This window comes from Rattus rattus, chromosome 13 (assembly GCF_011064425.1).
Source record: "Rattus rattus isolate New Zealand chromosome 13, Rrattus_CSIRO_v1, whole genome shotgun sequence".
Classification (NCBI taxonomy): Eukaryota; Metazoa; Chordata; class Mammalia; order Rodentia; family Muridae; genus Rattus; species Rattus rattus.
Genome location: NC_046166.1, coordinates 42,912,133 through 42,918,512, shown reverse-complemented (window position 1 = coordinate 42,918,512; position 6,380 = coordinate 42,912,133). Strand labels below are relative to the sequence as shown.

The 6,380-nt window shown below is 51.4% G+C and overlaps 1 protein-coding gene across 1 annotated transcript in view; it reads left to right on the top strand.

The window, feature by feature from the left end:
- The first annotated feature begins 5,935 nt into the window (after positions 1 to 5,935).
- Positions 5,936 to 6,380, top strand: part of Fat1 (FAT atypical cadherin 1) — a 115,584-nt gene continuing 115,139 nt past the window's right edge. The window contains exon 1 of the mRNA XM_032919261.1: positions 5,936 to 6,073. The gene's annotated coding sequence lies outside the window, so the exon portion shown is untranslated. The remainder of the gene's footprint in view (positions 6,074 to 6,380) is intronic.

Genomic DNA, 6,380 nt, shown 5'->3' with positions numbered 1-6,380 from the left:
CTCTCTCTCTCTCTCTCTCACACACACACACACACACACACACACACACACACACAGCCAGAATAGCCATCAAGAAACTTCCTGAATGTTTGTGGTGTCTAAAATTTCACCGTTAGAGGGAAAACTTATCGTTAGGGTATAATTTTAAGAAAGCCCCCATTACTCTGAACTGAGGAAGGAAGGAGAATATCAGCAATACATTTACAGTTAGCCACGGCAGAGACTCACCAGACTGGGCAGTTGTGTGGCTTAAGGTCTCTCTTAAAGGGTAGAAGCACATCCCAAAGGAGAGCTGGATTTGAACGCAAAAATAAAATAATTGCTGTCCGGAGTCATGGAGAGATACTTCCTGCCTCCCCTCCCCCACAAAGTATGGCTGCAAGAAGGGGTCAAAGGGAATGTGACAGAGCTAAGAGCAGTGCAGAGGGACAGGGAGGGTGGGATGCTGGTGGGATGCCAGGGAGGGTGGGATGCCAGGGAGGGTGGGATGCTGGGAATCAGTTGGACTTATGGAGAGGCATTTGGTTCTAGGGCTATTCCTAAAAATGACTGAGAATGCTATCTTGCTTAAAATTATGATTTTTCCCTGTGCTCTGTTCCAAGCAAAGATGCAAAAACAGCTAAAAGGCTGTGTTAATATTTCTTAATCACATAAACACACCTCATCTATTAGGACTTGAATCTTACATAATTCCACTTAGCACATTGTTGGTACTTGAGAAATACTTGGAGAATGAGTAAATCCTTTCATGGTTCTGCACCCCGCCCTGCATCCCCTCCCATACTTTAGAATCGACTCAGTACTGGAGAGGGAACTTAAAATTTAATGCTTGATGTAGCCTTAAAAAAATTTTTTTAAAGATATATAGCAAGGTATTTCTAGCAATAGTCTCTGTTGCGATCAAGGTGCTTTTAAATTTATTTTGACATGAACAGCCACTAACCAGATGTGGGTAGTCAATATATGATACGTAGTTTGAAAGATTAAGGAATTGAATGTTAACTTAATTTTATTTAAACCAAAATAGCCAATGGCTACTCCAGATCTAGTCTCATTGCTTAGAACAAAGGGTTTTGTTCAAATCATCCTGTCCTCAACTTTTAAAATGAGCTATTTTTTTTTTTAAAGAACTAATACTATCAATAAAACGTAAATTCCTCCGTATTCTTTTAAAACTGGAACACCTTGGATTGCCCGAGCAACTCTAAAATCTGGTCTATCAAACCAAATTGACTTGTGCATGTAGCAGTGCCGCAGGAGACCTTGCATCATCTTGAAGGTTTTTATGTGTGGTCAATGTCTAACATCAAGTGTGCACCTAGAAGGAGTGCTGAGCATGCCCAGTTGCCATAGCGAAGGATAGAAGTGACTGGGCATTGACCGGCTTGCTCGACAAAACAGTCTTCTCTCGGATCCCCCCTCCGCCGCTGCCCCTGGATGTTCTGTGGCCTCTAAGGTTATCTCATTCCGGTCGCCATCCCCCTTCCCCCCACTCTTTTAGAGGCTCCCCCTCCCTTATAAGAAATTTCAGATCGCAAAGGAAAGTAAGGGGCTCGGGAGAACAAGTGGAAGAAGTACCTTTCAGGTGCATGCTAGGCATTTTCTAAGATGCTCAGTAAAAACATAGTGTCTGCACGAATGGAAGCTATCCATGTGGCAAACAGGCGAGACCCAGGGAGGCTTGCTTTTAACGTACAACTTTTACCATTTACAACAGATATTGGTCCCGAACTACCTCAGGTAAGGGAGTTCACTGGAGCTTGGAGCAGTTCTCAAGCCTAAGCACACACCCAGAACACTCAGTCTCTTCATCTCTTTCCTTACCGTTTGAGCCCGCTAGTTTTGTTTGCTCTTAATCTCTCAAAACTACACAGACTGATGTATTTACCCAAAGGGATGAAAATATGTTCATAGAATCTGCCTCCAGCCCCATGCCCTGCTTTCCCAGACTCCTTCAAATCTAATAATAATCGTTTGGGGCAGTGTCAATTTACATAAATGGCTCCCTTAGACTCTCATGCTGTTCAGGAGATGCTTTTTGGCATGTTAGTGGCATTAAAAAAAAATTCCACGGCAGATATTTTCCCAGAGCCTGGACACTTATATAAAAGCGACATATTCATTTATAAATTAAGCTTCAACAGGGCTTGCATTTTTGCAAATTTATGTTGTTTCGAGGTGTAGACAATTGATTTGTGTATTAGCCATTATCACTACAGATTACTTGTAAGATACGTTAAAATTGGCTCCGCCCCCATCGCTTCCCCCTACCTCTGGAAATCTATGATTCAGACTAGGTCTCAAGACAGAGGAGCATTTGGAAAGGATTTGGAGATTAAAAAGACGGTTTTCAACACAAAGATCACAAGCAGCGTTGGACAACAAGAACCATTTAAAATTTAAATAGTTTAAAAATTTAAAACATCACATCTCCAGAAGTTGGAGGACGACAAAGTCCGAGTCGTCCAGTAAGCTTGCAGAGACTGATCGCGCTTCTGCCCAGCAAAAACCCGGACAGGCGACACGGACACGTTGCGACGAGTTTCAGCTGCAGAAGAGGAAGAGCATCACCTGCAGTCCGAGGCGTGGGAAACGCCGCGGGACCCGGTGTGGAAGCCGGGGAGGCGAGCGCAACGGGGGACCCTGGCTGGCTGATCCGGTGGTGAGTGCGAAGAAGCCAGCGCTCGGCGGAGCCCCAAGTCTCCGCGGGGAGGAGAGGGACGGACATTTCTTCGTGGGGACGGCTGCGGCCAGGGAGATCACTGCAGCGGGAAAGCTGGCGGCAGCCTGGGCGTTCTTAGCGGCAACTGGCTGGGAGGCCGACTGAAGCTGGAGAACCCGGTCAGCGCCGGGGAGCCGGGGGCGAGGCGGGGCTCTGACGTCACCTCCCCTCCCCCCAGCCGCTCCTAGAGGGAGGAGTAGGGAAAAGAGGCAGAGAGATCCGCCGCAGTTGCCGGCCGTAACTCCTCAACTCGGCAGCTGGCTGCCTGGACATGTTCTGACAAACTTGGCTTCCCCTCGGCCCTCTCTCCAGACCTCGTGCGCGCTCTCTCCACCTCTTTTGGTGCTCAAACTTTCCCCGGGTCGAGAGCCACTGGAAATGCGCCCACCTGAGTCCCGCCAGCACTGGAGGAGGATCGCGCTCCGCTTGGGGATATGCTGAAGATCCAAGGGAGGCAAAGTTGGTACTTCGAGCCCGGATCCTAACAAATACCAATCGGCGTGGGAATTACCCAACTGCCGGGGACTGTAAGGAAGAGCACCGAGGACCGGGCGACTGTGGTGAGTTCTTTGTTCAGTGCATGCCTTGTAGAATTTTAAGTTTAACCGTGAATGAAATAACGTGGGGGGTGTTTCACTGTAAGCGAATGGGGGAATTCGTGTGTATCCTACGTGGTCTGCGCTCAAGGAACTGGACTGCCCGCGGCCTTTACGGGGCGCGGGAATGAAAGGCAGGCATGCGCGGCTTTTGGAATTCGCAAAATACACACAGAGCACTGTTCAAAAGAACTTGAGAAGTGAAGCCGTTTGTGCATTATTTTCAGTGTAACTTGTTATAGAAATGGTGCCCAGGGAGGGCGCGTTGGGGACTGCGTGATCTGCAGTGGCGCAGCGCCCTCTAGTCCGAGCATTGGGCAAGGCGCGCTCTCAGCTCCTAGTTCAGTGCAGACCTCGAACTTGGACCTGCCGGTTACTCTTAACGACGTGGACCAGACAGAGCTCGATCGCTTCCACCCTAGTCTTCATTTACACCGGACGACCCTTAATATATTTCAAGAAAGATCAGCTTGGGTAGACTGAATGTAGAGGCAGTGCTGGGGGAAAGGGTTTATTTTATTTTATTTTATTTTTGGCGGAGGGGAAACAGTTTCTCTTCCACCTAATTTCAATGAGGCTCTGGGGAGAGGGTCAAAGAAGATCGACTGTTTAAATGATGTTCGCGGAACTTGAACAACACGTCTCTTCATGTGAAGGCAATTCGCTCGTGGCCAAAAAGGTATCTCCATTTCGTTCCGTTGGTGGCTCAAGGATTAGCAAAACGAGGCAACACAGGAGACTGCATTTTTGGCTTTTAGCGGTTCCTGTAGCGACCAAGTGCAACTTCTTACCGGCAGTGAGATCTATTAGTAAGCCTGGATATTTAGGATTCTTAATTAGATATTTTAGTCCTAGTAAGCACCAATATATCAGTGATTTTTTTTTTACAGGAATTCCTTTGTACGACTTACAAAATCCAATGGTGATTTAATGCTATGGAGCGATGTGTTTTTATACTTTTTATTGTTCTTTCCTTCTAGCAGCGCTGCCCTAAGCCCTCTCACATCCCCTCCCCCAACGGCTTGCTTTGTGTGTGTGTGTGTGTGTGTGTGTGTGTGTGTGTGTGTGTGTGTGTGTGTGTGTGTGTGTGTGTGTTTTGTTGAGAGTTAAAATTCCGGGGAGGCTGGGGGGAGGTCGCAAACTGGTTGAGCTTGGAGATCAGGTCTCTCACTTTCGTAGCGTTCACTGACCGGTAACTCTGCGAGCACTTTGCGCAATTGTTGCCGCGGCCGGAGGAGTCTTTGGGTTACGAAGATGTTTGCTTTTTCTGGGTGTTGTGAATATATGTGTTCTAAGTAGTGAGCAGGGTACGAATTCAGAGGTACGAATCAGCACACTCATTCCGCATGCAGGCACTACTTTTTCTTCCCAAGCGTAACCTGCTAGACACCATTATTTTTCCAGCCACCTTGCTTTAAGATGGCTTAAGAGGTGACATTAACTTTGAGCCAAAGGAATACACTCTAGACCCTGTCTGCCGTGCAATTCCCTCTGCAGCTCCCTCCACCCGCTCCTAGGGAAATCTGATCTCTGCGTTCTCGCGGCGTTAAAATGTTCGAGCCCCACAAACTTTCGGAGGTCGAGTCCTTCTTTTTCTCTGGGCTGCGTTCCAAAGCGTGGCTGGCTTCGGCTTAGTCTCGTTTGCTCATCAGCCGGTACCTGGAGCTCTGCAGGAGCCGGGGATAGACTTGCAACCCTGGGATGCGCTGGCTGGACGCTCGGCCGCCAGAAGGAGTTCTCCAAGTGGGGAGCCTTGCTCGCCGGGAATCTCCCTATCTCGCACGAGAACTTGTAGCTGAGGGGCCAGGCTCACAGATTACCGGACCCTTGGGGCAGAATTAAGCGCCGAGAAAGCGTTTAGGGAGGCTTAGCTGCCTTTGTGCTGCAAACCCGGGGATCGAGGGGGTGCGCGCGGAGGGGGGGGGCGGTGGTTGGCGTCTGTCTCGGAGGCTGGCATTGGGGCTCACCGCCGCGATCCGGGAGGGTCTGAGGTCCAAACGTGTCTGAATTAACAGGTCGCGGGAAAACTTATGCATTTCCCTTGGCCTAATGTGGATTTCAGGAGGAAGTAAATTCCGACCAAACTGCATTCCTTTCCAGACCCTCTGTAGTTTTTCACCCCAGCGGCTGCAGCCTGGGAGCTAGGCATTCAAATGCGGATTCAGGGGATTTCCTGGAGGTTGGGAAAAAAGTCTAAAGGAATGCGCGGGGGGGGGGGGAGCTGTTCCTTAGGTCCTAGGTGACTTCTTCCCCTTTCTGTCTTTTTTTTTGGGGGGGGAAGCGCAAATGTTTCCCCACTCCTAGCAGGGAGCACTCAATAAAATTCCTTTCAACAGCAGCAGCAGCGGCTCCGTGTTCTAGCACCGTCCCCAAACTGTCCCTCCCAGTCCGGCAAGCTCCTCGAAGGCGCTCGCCTAGCTCCACGTTGGACGCCAGTCTGGGTAGCCCCCGGGGCGGGAGCTTCTGCCCGGGGGCGGGGCGGCCTCGGGCTGCGCGCACGGAGTCGGGGAATCTCGGCGCTGGCGAAACGAGAGCCGGCGCTGGCAGGCGTGGCCGCGGGCGGAGGGATACACACGGCGGGGAGCTGGGGCGCACGGGCCGGGCTGGACGCGGCGAGGCTGGACGGCCAGCGGCGCCATGCGGACGTGCGGGCCCAGTGCGGCTCCCGGCACAGCGGGCTCCGGCCGCGGGGCACGCTGAGCACCCGGGCTGTGCGCCCGAACGCACCGCCGCTACTTGGGAGCCAACTTTGCAGTAAGTTTGCTGAGGGTGGAGTGGAGTCTGGGCCGGGGGTGGGTGCCCTCCCTCCCACGCTTCTCCCGCTGCACTGTGGCCGGGGCTGGTGCCAGTCCCCTTGCCCACTCGCAGAGTTGAGTGGCGGCTCCAGGGTGCGGAGGCGGAGAGATGCAGGGACCGGCGGGACGTGGAGGGAATGGTGATTGCGGAGTCCGCGTCCGGCGCTGCGGTTCCCAGGCCAGCATGCTACTCCGGGTAGCGCCAGGCTGTCTGACCCGGGAACACCACTGCGGGCTCCGGGTTCGACTCCTGTCCATCTCGGCTT